Source organism: Tupaia chinensis, unplaced genomic scaffold (genome assembly GCF_000334495.1).
Source record: "Tupaia chinensis unplaced genomic scaffold, TupChi_1.0 Scaffold143710_1, whole genome shotgun sequence".
Taxonomy (NCBI): Eukaryota; Metazoa; Chordata; class Mammalia; order Scandentia; family Tupaiidae; genus Tupaia; species Tupaia belangeri.
This window is the reverse complement of record NW_006203558.1, coordinates 44441-62366: the sequence shown is the minus strand read 5'-3', so window position 1 is coordinate 62366 and position 17926 is coordinate 44441. Positions and strand designations below refer to the sequence as shown.

The window sequence follows — 17926 nt, the reverse complement described above, 5'->3', positions numbered from 1 at the left end:
TTTGTGAAGAGTTAAGATCTTGAGGACATTGATTTCTCTAGGCTATGTGGCAGGATTAATGATATGAGTCAACAGTCCCTGAAATGCACACAAGGGCTGGCACATTTAGGGCTTTCCATCCCCCAAAGAATAGAAAACCTCATCATGCACATTGCACTAGTTATTCAGAAATGCCTAGACTTGGACTTGAGAAAAACATTTGTCATAAATTACTTTTCTAGTCCCATTTAACAAAGCACAATAAATTTTGCAAAAATACAAAATAATGTGCAAAAAGTAAAGTTTCATAATATATACTATTCAATACAAAAGCGACCAAATATACAATGAAGCAGGAATATATAACCCACTATTGGAAAATCATCAATTAATTCAAACCAACACAAAAATGGCAATTTTTACAGACTTAGTAAACAAAAACATTTAAACAAATTATTATAAATATGTTTAATATTGTTATAAATAGACAAGATTGCATATGCTATGTAGAAATATGGAAAAAAGCAATGTGTCAATAGACTTTGGGAAAACTTCACATTATCTAACATATGAATAATTGGAATGCTCAAAGAATAAAATGAGAGAAGTCACAGAAAAGTATATAAATAAATTTAAATATAATAAAATAATATTAAATTTTAAAATAATGCCAGAATTTTTACAGGTTTGATAAAACCTCTATGACACAGACCCAAGAATATAACAAAGCCTTAGCATAAAAATATTGAAGGACACTTAAAAAAAGATACCTCATAATAAATTGGCCATAAGAAGTAACGCCCTACCAATGTGGTTTCAGCCACCCCGTTACCATGTGTCAAAACTCCTCCAATTTTTATTTTTTCTTTTAAAATTATTTAATTTTATTCATTAGTAGTAGTAGTATTTTTAATTTGACCAGAGCAAGACAAAGAGAGAGAAGGAAAGTGGGAAGGCAAACCACCAGGTCTGGGACTCAAACTGTGGTTAGCCATGTGGGAGTTCAGTGACACAGCCATTATGCTAACTGCTGGTCCCAGTAACAGTACAAATTTTAAAAGCAGCCATAGAAAAGACACTTTCTATACAAAAGAATAAAGGCAAGAAATACAGTAAACATCGTGCTAGAAAATACAGACCAGAAAAGAGAATACCATCTAAGTACACAGAAGCAGAAAATGAAAAGTACAGAGAGGAAGAGTGAAGAGGGGGAAAATGGGAGACGTACTTGAAACAATAACAAGGTGCAGATATCGTAAATGTCTCAAGATCTAATATACGATAGAGGACTATAGCTAATAATATCACATTGTTTTTAGGATATTTGCTGAAACAGTAGATTATAGGTCTTCTTGGTAAAAAATAAATGAAGAAAGAACAGTAACTTTGTGAGATGATAGATATTTTAGTTTTCTGTTTTCTTGGCTACAGTAGCCATCCATTGTGTATATAAAAATATCATTTCTATACCTTAAATATATACAATAAAAACTTTAAAACAAGTACTCTAGTTCTCAAACAATAATTTTCAATGTTCAGTAAAACTATTTTTTATAAACAAGTGTAGAGGAAGGACTTTCAATTGTATTAAAGTCAAGGAATATATCAGCATATCATATATGATTACACTACGAAGTCCTTTTATCAGAAATAAATGAAGTCTAGGTGGAAACCTGGATCTACTAAAAGGTTGAAAGTTCTTTAGAATTATTTTCTTTTCCTCCTTTTTTTGGAGAGGTTTTTGCTACAGGGCACGTGCACTCACCAGGAAGACAGAGAGAGACAGAGAAACAGAAAGTGAGAAATCACCCCCCGGGGGGGATGGCCACGCAGCAATCCCTTCTCCTCCATTCTCCTCTCAGGCACGCACATACATGTGCCCAGCGTGAGTTTAAGACACCGTATCCGGGACTCGAACTGCAGTTGATTACATGGGAGTCCAGTGACATAGCCATTATGCTAACTGCTGGCCCAGGATGAAACTTCTTGTAAGTGGTACACATATGCATACCTGGAATTAAGAGTAACCACAGTGTCATTCTTAATGTGAATCATGCTTCGTCATTGTGCATTTGCCAGATAAGCGTTTCTAAGATGAGTGCCTGTTGATCTGAACAAGTTTAGTGTTGTTAAATCCTCTGAATGCGATCTTAAGAGCTCTTCCATTCTTTTTTATTGACATCTTGTGCGTGCATGCCCAAGATCCCGAGAGGAGAATGGAGGAGAAGGGATTGCGGCATGACCATCCCCCCTGGGGGGGTGATTTCTTGCTTTCTGTCTCTATGTCTCTCTCTGTCTGGCGAGTGCACGTGCCCTATAGCAAAACACCTCTCCCAAAAAAATAAAAAAAGGTTATTTATCTCTTCTATGAGTAAGAGAAACAGAGAGCACACACCCAATAGGGTCTTGATGCTTTACTCTAAGCTCAGTCTTCGAACAGCCCAGCTATGTGAGCAAACACATGCCCAGCATACTGAGGGAGAAGTCTGGGCTTTAACTGGAAATCCAACCCTGCAGAATAGCCTTGCAGAGCATTTTGTTTTATCATTGAGCTACTGTTTAATCCAAAAACACTTACATTTTTAAAAATAGCTGTATAATGCAATAATTTTACTTTAAAAGGTATCTACCTGTTCAGATATTTGCCTTGCCCTCCAATATTACAATTCCAAAAAATAGAAGTTAATAAACCATCCCTCTGGTATAGAACTATAGGACTCCAGGGGAAAAATAAAATTGTGTAAGAGAGTGAATTGAACAATCTATTTTATGAAAAATTATTGAAAACACATTTACATTATAGTAAAGATAAGTAGAAGAATTTTGAAATCTTCATTATTCTTTAGTTGTCTGAAATCAATTTCTTGCTCCATAACTTCTTCATGGCATTTTTCACTTCTGCATTCCTCAGAGTAGAAATCAGAGGATTAAGTAAAGGTGTTCTGATTGTATAAAACAGAGCTACCATTCTATCCACAAAAAAAGTGATTGCAGGACACGTGTATGTAAATATTCAGGGTAAAAAAAAAGCAAGATGATCATGATGATGTAGGAGATGCAGGTGGAGAGAGCTTTTCTCCTCCCTTCAGCACTGTGGTTTCTCAGATAATATGAAATGATAACACAGAAGAACATCAGTATGACAAAACTCACTGTACAAATGGCCCCACTATTAGAAATCAACAGTAGGTTTATCATGCATGTGTCTGTACACACAAGTTTCAACAATGGCTGCAAATCACAGAAATAGTGATCAATTACATTGGGATCACAAAATTGCAAACTCAAGGCAAGGAAATTTTTTATATATATATATACATTCAATCACATCGTTTGGCTTACAAAGTGAAGATTTCAATATGAAAAATTTGAGTTAAAGAATGTACACAGGACCCCACCCAGGCCATGACCACCAACCCACTGCAGAGCCGATGGTTCGTGATGATTATGTAGTGCAGTGACTTACAGATGATCAGGTAGTGGTCAACAGCCATGATGATAAGAATGAAGGTCTTCAGGCAAGCAAATAAATGAAATTTAGATACTTGAATTATGCACTTACTGAAAGGAATTGTCATTTTCTTCCAAAGGAAATCCACAGTCATTCTAGGGGCTACAGAAGTAGAGAAGCAGGTATCAGACAAGGTTAAGTAGAAAAGGAAGAAGTATATGGGACTCCCAAGTACATGACTAGTCTAGATAGTGGTGAGAGTAAGCAAGTTATTCATCAGTGTCCCCAAATTAAAAACAAGAAAATGACAAACACTATTTGTTCCTAACAGGATCCTTTGTCAACCCAAACAATAAATTCAGTCACAGTTACATGGTTTCATGAATGAGGAACAGGATGAGTGTGAAACAGTTTACCTGCATAAGATAAAGGAATTTATTTATGATGTGTTATATAATGTTATAGAATATCTTAAACACAATTAAATATTCCTTTTCGGGAACTAAGTGTCTAAATAGTTCATTTCAATTCTGGTTCCTCAATTTCAATGCCCATCTCATAGGATTATGAGTCTCAAACATGATTATGAATATAATATCTTCTAAGACATTAATCAAGTACAAGATTTACTCACTTTGCAGTGCTTCTTTTTTTTGTCAATTCAACTAATAAAAAGAGGTATAGATCTATTTTATATTATCTTCATGTTTTCATATTTAGCAAATCTCAGTGTTCATGTTTTGCATGGTGGACATTACTCAACATTTAGGATATATTTGACTGTCCTTGTCATTTTATGATATAAATTTAAAGTTACACATCACTGATGTCCCAAAGAGAGTATCTTACACATATTTATATATTACATATCTAGTATACATATCTATACCAATATATGCCTTCTGTATACATACTTTGCTGCATTTCTGTATTCAATTTCTCCCAGATTTTCCAGCTTGAAAGAAGAAAGCACTTATATTGTCTAGGTAATTGGCTATTCCACTGAAGTACATTTATGATATTTACTGCTTGACATATACTGATGAATGGAAAATAATGTTCTTTAACAACTAGTAATATATAAATATTCCTGTTTCTAATTTTCTTCTGCTGATTTATTAAAGACACTCCTTGAGAACTCAGAGTCTCTGAGGACATCTCATAAAAAGGGGATGAGGTATATTATTATTCGATAATTATTATTCTTATGATTCAAGGTTTTAGCTTAAATATCTTTTGAAAGGACATAAACAAGTAGTTGTCCTGAGTTGAGCCTGTGCTCAGGGCTTGGGTGCTACTTTGGAAATTTTTACACACTGTTGCTCACCGTTCTGAGGGCCTGGTATTTTGTTGGTCTGCCAGGACACTTAAGCCTGGTCTAGGCAGGCCTCCTTGAGTGAGCCTGTGCTCAGGGCATGTGTGCTTCACTTGCATAGTGTGTGATTTGACCCTCTTCACTGAGTTGTATCCTCTTACCTTGCAACCACCTCATCAAGAGCTGAACGCGGCAAAGGTTCTAAGCACCTGAAGTTATCTCTAACTGCTCTGACCAGGGAGACAGAGCCCTCCAATAGGAACACACTTGGGAACTAAGAGTGTAATTTCCTCCACCACAAGTACTACGGAATCTACTCCAATAAATAGAAGAAAAAAAAAAAGGGAACACTGCATCAGATGACTAGAACCCAGAACAGATCTTGAACAAACATGAAAAAAACAAGGCGATAACTCTCCCCTAGGTGAGTGTGAGTAGAACAGAGAAATACACATCAGTGTCAGAAAATTCTGAATATTTATAGGGTCAAAACTCAATGAGATGCAGGAGAAAACTGAAAATCAGTTCTAGGAAATGAGAAAGTTATTTCAGGGCATAAAAAAGGAATTTTATAAAGAAATAGATACCCTGAAAAAATTAAACAGAACCTCTGGAAATGAAAAATAAAATACAAAAAATTAAAGCCTCCCTAGAAAGCATAAACAGCAGATTAAACCATGCAGAAGAAAGAATTTCTGACCTAGAAGACAAAGTCTCTAACATCAATCAAATAACCAAAGGAAAGAAACAAGAACAACAAACACACAAACAAACAAACAAAAACAAAAACAAAACAAAAAATAATGAGGACAACATATAGGAAATTCTAGACACAATGAAATGTCCAATTATTCATATACTGATATTCCAGAAGGGGAAAAATCTGCTAAAGGCATGGGAAACCTCATTCGTGAAATACTATTTAATTTTTTTTTAATATAAAGAAATATGTTGAAAGTCAGACCCAAGAAATAAAAATAACCCCATAGAATCAACATAAAAATATCCTCCCCTTGGCACATCATAGCCAGATTGATAAAAATTAAAGACAAAGACACTATTTTAAAATTGGCAAGGAAAAAATGTCCAGTTATGCAAAGGCTATCCTATTTGACTAATGTCATACCTCTCAACTGAAACAATGCAGGCAAGGAAAGAATGAGAAAATTTATACAAATATTAAAAGAAAACCAATTTCAACCAATACTATATCAAACAAGATTGTCCTTCAAATGGGAATAACAAATGAAAGTATTCTCAGATAAACAAAAAGTGAAAGAATTTACCAATAATAGAGCAGCTCTACAGGAAATACTGAGGGGAGTGTTGTATCAAGATAACTAAAGAGAGATAAACAGAAACAGAAGAACAAAAAAAACAACTGAGAAAATGACTAGCAAAATGACAGTGCTAAATCTGCAAATATCAATAATAATGTTGAATGATAATGGATTAAATTCTTCCAATAAAAGACACAGACTGGCTGAATGGATCCCAAACCAAAACCATCCATATGCTTCTTACATGAAACACACCTCACTGATAAGGACATACATAGACTGAACGTGAAAGTCTAAAAAAAAGAGATTCGATGACAATGGAAACCATAAAGAAGATGGGAGTAGCAATACTGGTATCAGACAAAATAGACTTTAAGATGAAAGATGCGGGACCATCAGATAGAGTAATTGCTATATCACTGGATTCCCACAGTTGACCATGGTTCAAGTCCTGGACCTGGTAATCTAAACTCACAGTGGGTGAGTTTACATACGTGCCCCAAATCCCTAGAGGAGAATAGAGGAGAAGGGTTTGTGCAGTGACCATCATCCCTGGGGAGTGATTTTTTTCACTTTCTGTCTCTCTGTCTCTCCAGTGAGCCCACATGCCCTATGGCAAAAATCTCTCTTAAAGATGAAAAATATAAGAAGAGACAAAAGGTGACATTTTATAGTACTAGAAGGATTTGTTCACCAAGAAGATATAACACTTGTATAACTATGTACCCAATATGGAACACCTAAATATATCAAAGAGAGACTGTTAGATCTTAAGGGAGAAAGAGAGACTGCAATGCAATAATTGTAGGGGCTCTCAACACCCCATGACTCCTCTGGAAAGATCATCTAGACAAAAAATAAACAAAAAAAATACAAGATCTAAATGATAATATACATGAAATGGATTTGACAGACACCTACAGAATATTTCATCCATCTTCCACAAAATATACTTTTTTCTTACCCCCTTCACATGAAACATTTTCAAAGATTGACTACACTATAGGATACAAGACAAACCTTTACAAATTCTAAAGTACAGAAACTAAATCTAGGATCTTTTCTACCACAATAGAATCAATTTTGAAATGAAGTACAGAAAGAGCCCTTTAAAATTCACAAACACATGATAATTAACAACCTCCTCCTGAATTACTTTATAATTATAAAAGAAATTAAGATTCATGGAAACCAATGATAGCAAGCAAACAAGTGTTTCTAAACTATGGGATACAGCAAAAGCAGTCATAAAAGGGAAGTTCATAGCAATTAGTGCCAACAAGAAAAAAACAGAAAGGTGGCATGTAAACAACCTAACAACATGACTCCAGGAACTGGAAACATGACAACAAAAAATTCCAGGAGAAAAGAAACAATAAAGATTCTAACTGAAATAAATTAAATAGAGAATAAAAGAATTATACAGAAAATAAATAAACCAATATCTGCTCTTTGAGAAGATAAACAAAATTGACACACCAGATTAAAGGTGTGTCAAGAAGAACAGAGAAAGAAACCAGATATTTCAAATCAGCAAGGAAACAGGCAGATATTACAATGGCTACAACAGAAATACAAAATATCATCAGAGAATATTATGAGCAACTACTGTATGCCAACAAACAAAACCTAGATAATACGGACAAATTTCTGGTCACATAGAACTTAACAAGATTGAAAAAGGAAGAAGAAAGTCTGAATGGACCCATAACAAGTAATGAGATTGAATCTGAAATAAACAATTCCCCAAAGAGGAAGAGCCCAGGACACAATGGCTTCACTTCTAAATTCTACAAAACCTTTAAAGAAGAACTTATCCCCAAACTATGTAAACCATTTCTAAAAATCCAAAAGAAAGGAACCCTTCCAAATTCTTTCTATGAAGCCTTCATTATGTTAATTCCAAAAACAGACAAGGACACGACAGAAAAAGAAAACTTCAAGCTCACATCCCTGCTGAATACAGATGCAAATTTCTGAACAAGATACTAGCAAATCATATTCAACAACTTAGTAAGAAGCTTATACACAATAATCAAGTAGGCTTTATTCTAGGGATGCAAGTATGGTTCAACATATACAGCACAATTAATAAAAATAATATTATGTTAACAAAAGGAAATATAAAAACCATATTATCATATCAATTGATGCAGAAAAAGCATTCAATAAAATAAGTCATCCTTTAATGATTAAGACTTTCAGCAAAATTGGCATAGAAATGATGTTCCTTCACACAATAAAATTAAATCCATCTATGTAAAACCCGTAACTAACATCATACTGAATAGGGAAAAGCTGAAAGTCTTCCTACTAGAAACTGGAACATAACAAGACTTCCAACTTTCTCCACTCCTTTTTAACATAGTAATTAGATAAGAGAGTCAAAGTCATCTAAATAGCAAAAGTGAAGTTATCTCTATTTGCAGATGATATGATGCTATACATAGAAAATCGAAAAGAGTCTACAAAAACCTCACGGAAATGATAAACAAACATAGTAGCATGGCAGGATACAAAATCAAAATACAAAAATCTAGAGTTTATATACCAACAATGGACAGAGACAAAGTTAAAGAAATAAATATTTACAATAACTACAAAACTGATAAGATATCTCGTCATCAAAGATTTCTACAAGGGAAAGTATGAAACACTAGAAAAAGTTTTAAATGATACCGAAAAAGTGGAAAAATATCCCATGTTCCTGAATTGGAAGATTTAATGTAATCAAGATGTCAATCCTACCAAAACTAATCTACAAATATAATGTAATCCCAACCAAGCTACCAGAGATATTCCTCACAGAAATTGGAAAAAAACAAACAAACAAACAAAAACACTATTAGCCTAGAAGCATAGTAGGTCCCATACCACCAATACTGTGCAAGGAGAATAAAGCAGGAGGCATCTCAATTCCTGACCTCAAAACATATTACAGAGCTGTGATGATTAAAACAGTATGATATTGACATAAACACAGACAGGAAGATAAATGGATCAGAATTGAGAACCCCCAAATTAATCCCAAAACATACAGTCAACTGATCCTTGACAATCCAATGGTAAAAAGAAAATCTCTTCACTAAATGTGCTGGGAAACTGCATATCCACCTGTAGAAGAATGAAACTGTATCCTTATCTATCACCATTAACAAAATTAAACTTGAAATGGGTTGAACATCTAAATATAAAACTTCAATCTACAAAAATACTGGTGGAAAGCACAGGAAAAACTCTTGGAGACCTTGGAGTAGGCAAAGACTTCTTGAAGACTTCCAAAACACAGGCAATAGTCCCAAAAATAGACAAATGGGACTATATCAGGCTGTGAACTTCTGTACAGCCAAAGAGACAATAAGTACAAGAAGAAGACAACCCTCCGAGTGGGAGAACATATTTCCAAACTATACCTCAGATAAGGGACTGCTAACCAGAATATACTGGGAACTATAGCAGTTTGTGCTCAAAAAAATAATCACTCCAATTAAAATATGAGAAAATGAACTGAACACACAATTCTCTGAAGAACACATATGAATGGCCAAAAAGCATATGAAAATATGCTCGACATTTCTTATCATAAGGGAAATGCAAATCAAACCCCAATGAGATACCACTTAGCCCCAGTCAAAACGTCTAAAATTAAGACAATAATAATGATATGTGCTGGCAAGTCTGTGATGAAAAGAGAACTCTCCTATATGATTGATGTGAATGCAAATTAGTATAGCCACTTTGGAGAATATGAAGATTCCTCAGAAACTTACAAATAGAACTACCATATGACCCAGAAATTCCACTCTTAGATATTTATCCAAAGGATAGAAAATTCTGACGTCATATTTATTACAGCATTATTTACAATCGCTAGGATATGGAATCAACCTGAATGGCCAAAAATAGACAATTGGATTGAAAAAAATGTGGCATATGTACTCTATGCAATACTACTCAGCCATAAAATAAATAATGAAACTCTGACATTAGATACAAAGTGGACACATATGGAAGACTTATTCCTAAGCGAAGCAAGCCAAACTATGAAAGACAGACTTTTTTTTTTTTTGAGAGATTTTTGCTATAGGGCACTTGTAAGTGCTCTATCTAAAAACAGATATATATATATATATATATATATATATATATATATATATAAATTGTTTGCATGCATTATATAGCAGAAACTGAACATTAGGAAGGTAGATAAGTGGGGGGGGGCAATGGCAAATTCTATAGGGAAAAGTAAGGATGGAGTAGTATTGGGGTGGATAATGGAGGGAGGGAGGGGGACAGGAAGAAAAAAAAGTACATATAATTGCCAAAAAGTAAAAAAAAAAAACTATTTGCTGTTTATAATGTATATAATAATGTCTTTATCTTGACTGATATGCATGGTATTTGTGTTGGAAAAAGCAATGCTGTCCACTGTAAAGTTAAATATGATTAAATGTAAAATAAAATAAAAATCAAGCAGTTGTCCTGAGCACATTATTATGTAATAACTGTGAAAGTTTTGCTATCCATATATGTGAAAACCCCATGTTCTTGAAAAATAACAGAGATTCATAACAGGAAGAGAGATAATGATTTAGAGATATGAGCTAAAGTTTAGGGAGCAACTGACTTCTTCATTTAACTTGTCTCCTGTCTTAGAAAAATCAATATTATAAAACTTTAAAATGTCACCTTTTTCAATAAAGATTTAATTTTTTTAGATGAAAAGAAATATAAAAAACGAGTTTTTCTCTAGATCTTTATTGCAAAGAAGAAACTGAAAGAGACATATCATAAGTAAAGATGTAAACTAAAGAATAATTTATTCAAATATCAGGAAGACATACTTGTAAAGGAGCTAAATTTGTATCTTTTGTTTAAAAGAATTATTTTATTTAGCTTTATTTATTTATTTGTTTGTTTATTTATTTTAATTTGACCAGAGAGGGACAGAGCAAGAGAGAGAGAAAGTGAGGAAGCAAGCCACCAGGTCTGGGACTTGAACTGCAGTTGGTCATGTGGGAGTCTAGCTTCTTAACCACCATGCCACCTACCAACTTCATGAGTTGGTATCTTAGTCATTATATTGTAATAATCTCATTTTTTCCTTTATTCATTTAAGAATGACCCATCTTGAAATATTTACAGTTAAAAATGTGGTAGACGGACCAGCCAGATGGCATTATGGTTAAGGAAGCTGCATTCTACATGGCCAGCTGCATGGATCAAGTCAAAGACCCAGCAACTTGGAAAACAACCTGGGGATGTGTGCTTGCATGCCCTAAACTTCGGAAAAGAACAGAAGAGAAGGGAATGAAGAGTGGTTTTGCCTCAGGCAGTGCTTTCTCATTTCTCTCTCTCTCTCACACACACACACAAACACACATGCCTTACAACAAACAAACAAACAATAAATAAAATATGGTAGGTTTTGGAGATATGATAATGTGAGAATCTTTTTTCATCTCTATTTGTTAGAATTTTGGCATTACTTTGAGTATTAACTTTTGATCTGTACATTCACAATTCCAGTAGGATATTCATTTCTAAAACTTGTTTACTTTATATATTTGGGCACCTATTTTTAAAGATAAATATAGAATCAGAAATATATGCTTCATTACAGGTAATGATCATATGTTGTTATCAAATACTTAACAATAGTTCAATCAATAGTCAATGGCCATCTTTCTTCCTGGAATTTCTCTCCATTTTAGTTAAATGATTTCAAAACTTTAAGTCTCAAATGTGAAGAAACCTCCTCCAAGTTGTCTTCAGTGCTTGCCTTGTGATAAAAGAAATGATATCTGTTGTTCTCTAAGTGCATTCCTTATATCTTATATCATTACATTTAATTGTTTAAATAGAGTTATGTATGTGCTTCTTTTATCTTCTTTCCTGTATAAAAATATGAGAAATCAGTGTTCTTGGGACATTATTCCCCACTATACAAAACAGAATGTCTTGTTTGATGTAGGTGCTTAGTGTTTTTAAATCAAACCTTATCACTTACCTCTTAATATGTATATGATTATTTTAGTGCTATTCTGATTGATGAACACATTCACATCATGTATTAATTTACTGTGGTCTTCTGTCTATTCTGTGTGTAGAGAGACAATTACGGTCAACATTTGAAAAGTCCACACTGTCTTGAAAGACACTGGGACTCTGACAACCACATAATGATTATCTTATGAATTTGTGTTGTTGCTCTTATTTTTAACATGAAGTATTGGTCCTTAAGTGATTCAAGGAGAGCCGGGATATTTTTTTATATCCTCATGATTTTGACGCACAGTTTTGTGGGTGTCTATGTGAATGACCACATGACATTTTTTTTCCAGAAGAGAGTTTATGCCTTTCATTAGGCATAATATGGGAATTCGATTTTTAAAAATTAAACAAAAAAGTGTGTTATGATGGTCGGAAGATAAAACAGTACCAGTAATATTAGCATATTTTTGAATAACTACTGTACATACAACTCTTCAAACAAGATTAGTCAACTTTAAAATAGATCCATTGATCAAAACACTAGGAAACAGATAATATGCTGCTGTTGGTGGTGATAATGGAGAAGACCTGGAAGAAAAGCAAACAGTAAAGGTGGAGCATACGGGAGGGCAAATGCAGTGTTGGTGGCTCCTTCATGCTTCTATGCTCTATTGCAGAAGCTACAGTGAGAAACATTGATTTCCCGAAGAACTCTCTTAAACTGCTCAATCCTTCCTGAATCTTTTACACTAGACTTATATTTTTACAAGAATCTCTGTTCTCATTTATTGCTTTGCAGAATTTTACTATTATTTGTGTCAATAAAAATAAGTTTGCCCAAACTGCTTTATCCCCCCAAATCCTAATTATTATCTACTCACCCACAGCTCTTCACTCTGTGTAACATATCTCCTAATTTTTTTTTCCTGCTGTCTGGAAAAAAAATTGACCAGAGGACCAAAAGTTTGTCACAAAATTCAATACCCATTATCTGTACTTCTTGTACTCAGTTGTCCCTTAAGTTGTTGTATACATAATTAATTATCCATCTTTCCTAATCTTACCAGACAGAGGGTAAGAACATTTTAGTGGGGCAAGTGTGAATAATTTATAATAAAAGATTGGACAAGGATGAAAAATGAGGAAAATAAAAGATTTAACCCAAATATTTATAAGCAATCTCTCTCTCTCTCTACACACACAACATAATCATTTACTTTTAATATGCATTGTATACATTCCTAATTGTCATGCTTGCTTTGACCATTCCCTGATGAGTACTATTTAGTTTTTCTGGGTTTCTTTTTGTTAACTTCTTTTTTTCAGTTTTTCTGTTGTTTTATTTTGTTTTAATTTATTTTATACACTCAATCACTATATATCACCACAGTTGTAAAGTGAATTTTCCAAGCATGAATCTTCTGCACACCAATCTGGTTAAAGATATTACCATACACTTTATCATTAACAGCTTTTCAAACTCAATATCATATCTGTGTCAATTATAGATTATATATGCAGCATATTTCTGTTAATATTTGAAATTCTTTGTTCAAGTTTTTTTTTTTTTAATACACTGTTCACATCTCTATTTCAAGTTTGGAAATGTATATTTGCAAGCAGAAATATAAAAGTATTCCTAAAGAATGCATAATCTGAAAATTATGGAAATATTCCTGGTGCCATTACATTTCTAAATACAAAACTGACTACTATAATTGTTACCTCTGTGTAGCAAGAAAATTTCATTTTCAAAACAGAAAATTCAATGTTTAGGTGTGAATGGTACAAAGGACAGTCCACCTTTACAAAAAACATTCTTAGTCATTTGAGATTCTTCAGCATGCCAAAGTGGGTGTGTGTGCATGCCAGAGAAAGAGACAATGTGCCTCTCAATGGCCTCTGGTAATACCACAATCCTTTTAGTTCCACTTCTCCATCTTGTCACAATTATGAGCACATGTGTACATGTCCAGCATGTTTCTTATGCCACTGAGGCCAGGCTTTGAACCACTGTGGGCTATGTGGGATCCAGTTTCTTCTACACAGTGCTTAACCACTGCACAAAGGGGTCACCACTACAAATTATATTCTTAAGATAGTACTTAAGAAACTTGTAAGGAGTAATGACTCAATGCTACAGTATGAAATATTCTCTTAGAAACTGACATAGTGTTGGGGCTGGCAAGTGGTGTGGTGGTTAAAGGCGCTGGACTCCCACATGGCCGACCACAGTTCAAGTGTTGGAACTGGTGGCTTGCTTTCTCACTTCCTCTCTCTCTCTCTCTCTCTAATCAAACTGCAAAATAATAATGATAATAATAATAAATAAAGTTAAATAAAATAATTTTAAAAAAAAGAAATTGACATAATGTGAAATGCTGGCATTCTCTGGAAGCTACATTAGGGTCACTGTGCTCTATTAACATTTTCTCAAACTTTTATCACTCATGATCTCTTCTAAGTTTCTAGTACCCATAGCTCTTAGAGAGGGCTTATCTTGTCCGTACACTTCACAAAATAACTGGATTTTTCTCATGCTCAAGAAACTAATCAATTTCACTTACACAATTCATTCTTCTGAGCTCACACAGCAATGATGGCATTTCATGTTGCTGCTCTTAAAATATTTATTTAGTTCATAAAACTCTTTTATTCTAAGGTTTATATTATTAATGTAATCAATTTGCTTCCTATACTAACAATAAACTTTTAATAACTATGGCCTATTTACTTTGTTCTGTTTCTCAGAGGAGGTAGGCACAGTGTAATCACAAGACAGGGAAATCTATTAAAATTATATTTAACTTATTTGTAATAATTCTTTCTGTGCTTAAAAGGTGAAAATAACCTGTCATCTACCTGTTAGAAGACTATCTGCATTAGTGTAAACTCTATTCATCTCATTTAAAAGCATTTTCCCAAAGAAAACGAGGAGATCTCATTCTGCATTCCAGAGGGACTCTTTTTACACTGGTGACGTAAGATATCATCATCATTAAGAATATTATTCTCTCAAGTGTCCCTTTTTTGTAAATCAGAAACACCTCAGATATTGAAATAAATTAAACTTGTGCTTTGTCTATTGAGCCTGTGAAAAATAGCAGATTAACTCTTCTCATATTCAGTAACCAGATATAAACAAGATAGAGGGGGTAGGTATCTCAGGCCCACCGAGGGTACCAGAGGAACAGAGGAAAACATAGAACTGAATGGTGGAGAAGATGTCAGAGAACAGGACAAATAATGGGGCCTGCAGATGCCATGGTGGTTAAGGCGCAGGGCTCCCACAAGACCAACCGGCCTTCAAATACCAGACTTGGCAGCTTCAAAATCACACTAGGCACGTGTTGCACGTGTGTGTGCATGTCAAAAATTCCAGGAGGAGAAGGGATTAGGGTGTGGCCATCCCTCCAGGGAGATAATGTCTCACTTTCCTTCTCACTGTCTCTGTCTCTCTCTAACAAGTGCATGTGCCCTATGACAAAAATGTAAAAATACAAAAAGCAGAACAACCAAAAAAAAGTATCACTGATGAAAGAGAAATTGGTTCACCAAGAAATATCTCTTGTTCACCCAGTGCCCTAAATTGCTATTTCCTGTGGTAAGAAACAAACTTTTCTAGCTGTTGTAACACACCTGTAATATATTTGTAAGTATGATCCAGAGAAGCAGTGCAGTATGCTAAAACAAGAGGTTCTATTCTGTGGGAAGCAGACAACTCCTGACAGAGAATTACAAATTTATAGTTTGAGGGTTTATATTTACATGTGGATACTTTTCAAAAGTTTGTGTAAAAATGGAATTCAAATTAATTTTGGTTAAAAATATAATGTAATGGGTAACTGTCATATAGAGTATAACTAAAGTTTTTTCACTACATTTTCAAATGTAAAGTTTGAATAATCACATAAGTGATTAAAATATAAGCCATTAATACAATCCAAATAATATTAAATGATTGATGGACCACAGGTAGAAGTATTAGAATGCATTTGACTTTTAAAGGTAGACTAAAAATCAAAACAGAATGAATGAAGATATAAATAAATACCAATGAGACTAAAATCTGATAATCCCTATGTATAGGTATGTATATGGCATACATATATACAGACATATATACATATTTACATTTATATCTGTTCTAGCTTTTCTGAATTTACATCAGTTAAATTAGATTAGTGTGTGGAAAGATGTGTTTCTCTCTTTTTTTCCCTCTCAGAGTTAGAATAAAATATCCATAAAATATGACAAAAAAATTTAGAATCCTTGTTTAGATTTTTCATAAAATGCATTTTCCTTGAGCTTTTTGAAAATCTCCTTTTTTTACTGAACAATTAATCTCATTTTTAAAATTAATTTCCATGTTTTACTAACTAATATTAGTAAAAAGATACTTATTAAGGAATAAATTTTATTGCTATAATTTTATTTCTCCAAATGTTTATTGAATACACTTTATGTAACAGGATCAGTATATACAGTACTTTTTTTTTTTTAAAGAGAATCTTGTGCATGCGATTGCTGGAGAGACAGAGAGACAGAAGCTAGAAATCACCCCCTGGAGGAATGGCCACACAACAATTTCTTCTACTCCATTCTTCTCTCAGGATTTGTAGCACACAGGCATGCACGCACTCACACACAGTGTAACTTTTAAATCACCAGGCCTGGGGGACAAACAGAGGTTGACTACATGGGAGTCCAGTGATGTAATCATTTTGCCATCGCTGGTCTTGACTTTTCTTAATTTTTGCAACTATTCCATGGATAGGAACTAGCACCAACATTTCATATAAAAACAAGTGGTATTCACAGAAGTTAAGGAGCTTGTCCAGGCTGTACATTTAGTAAATTCAGTACCAATAGCTGTTTTACCATATGGATTTTTCTTTCTCCATACATTTTCCTTACACTAGCTTAAACTGAAAGCTGGGGATACTAGAAAGTGAGGATGATGGAAGATATTTTTTTTTTGAGAGGTTTTTGCTATAGGGCACGTGCGCTCGCCAGATAGTCAGAGAAAGACAGAGAGACAGAAAGCGAGAAATCACCCCCCAGGGGGTATGGCCAAGCCGCAATCCCTTCTCATCCATTCTCCTCTCAGGATCTTGGGCACGCACGCACACGCGCCTGGCGTGAGTTTAAGCCACCGGGTCCGGGACTCGAACCGCGGTCGACTACGTGGGTGTCCAGCGACATAGCCATTACGCTAACTGCTGGTCCCAGATGGAAGACATTTTTTAATGACTAAGTAATGGTATCTCAGGATGGGGAGAATAGAACTAACAGTAAGGTATGAGGGCAGGTTGAAATACAGGTAACCATGGGATATAGAAGCAAAGATGTTCAGCAGACAGTAGAATTATTTTAATTATGAATTTCAAATCAGTAATGTAGAACTTTGTTTGGAAATCATTATTAGTAAATAGTTTACATTATGAGATTGGATGAGGACACTCAAAGAAAACAGAGATATTAGAGAAGCAAGGCAATAACAAATTCTAGGGTTACACTGACATTTAAAATAAACCAAGACTTCCTGAAGGAATACAAAAACCATGTCCAAAGTATCAGGAGTGAAATCATAAAATAATAGCAATATGAAATCCAAAGGTCTAGATTCCAGGAAGGAACAAACATGCAAATCCTGGTTGAAGTGATTAGCTACTGGAGAACTTTAGAAACATTTTGCATACTGACTAGAAACCAGGAAATAAGACTTAATTTATTTCTCATGTTGTTAATACATTTTTGAAATTGTAAATATTTTTGAGTGTAGGGATCATTACTATCTCTTCTGTACCAAATGTAGTAAATATTTATAAAACAAAATTTATAATATGCAATTATTATTATTATAAGAGAGAATTTTGCTGTAGGGCACGTGCATTTGCAGGAGAA

The 17926-nt window shown here is 34.1% G+C and overlaps 1 pseudogene; it reads right to left on the bottom strand.

The window, feature by feature from the left end:
• Positions 1 to 2821: 2821 nt before the first annotated feature.
• LOC106733420 (olfactory receptor 4C16-like) overlaps positions 2822 to 17926 on the bottom strand; it is a 16807-nt pseudogene continuing 1702 nt past the window's right edge.